General features: G+C 49.0%; 1 non-coding gene across 1 annotated transcript; it reads right to left on the bottom strand.

Moving 5' to 3' along the window:
• Nucleotides 1-72, bottom strand: Trnae-cuc. The gene has a single exon. It is a non-coding gene; the product is annotated as a tRNA-Glu (tRNA).
• Nucleotides 73-647: the final 575 nt, after the last annotated feature.

The following is a 647-nucleotide window of genomic DNA, read 5'->3' as shown; positions in this document are numbered from 1 at the left end:
CTCCCATACCGGGAATTGAACCCGGGCCTCCCGGGTGAGAGCCGGGTATCCTAACCACTAGACAATATGGGATACCCGGCTCTCACCCGGGAGGCCCGGGTTCAATTCCCGGTATGGGAACCAAATATTGCCGCGCCGGGCAACGCCTCCAAATCTGGGGCCGTACGTTTGATAAGCCTCCCGTGTTCAATACGCCTCCCGTGGTTTTGTTCTTCAGATCGGTTTTATTGGTTTGATTTATTTTATTCATTTATTCATTTACAAATTCGGGCGGGTGTTAAACTACGAGCTAGCGCTAAAAAACTTGTACCGCTTCAGTGCTTTTTCTGCTGCCTTTTGTTTTCGTTCTTCCTTCTTCCTGCCTTTGTCTGCCCTTCGCCCTAATTAACCCTTTGCTCAGCGCTGTTAATGTTTGTGTTGTTAACGCAGTGATATTCAGGGCTGTTAGGCGCAGTGATATTCAGGACTGTTAGGCGCAGTGATATTTAGAGCTGCCGCTGCGGTTTCTGCCGTAACACTAGTGTAAGTTAGGCTAGGGCAAAGCGGGAGCGCAATAAAAGCTCGCTCTCTCGCTCTTGGCGAATTCGCCCCGCTTTGCCACCGTAGGATAGCTAGAGTAAGAGATTTGAATTATGAAGAAAATATAG

Source organism: Drosophila persimilis, unplaced genomic scaffold, assembly GCF_003286085.1.
Source record: "Drosophila persimilis strain 14011-0111.01,24,50 unplaced genomic scaffold, DperRS2 tig00000677-arrow-arrow-pilon, whole genome shotgun sequence".
Lineage (NCBI taxonomy): Eukaryota > Metazoa > Arthropoda > Insecta > Diptera > Drosophilidae > Drosophila > Drosophila persimilis.
The sequence above is the reverse complement of the archived record's forward strand: the minus strand, read 5'-3'. Positions and strand labels throughout refer to the sequence as shown.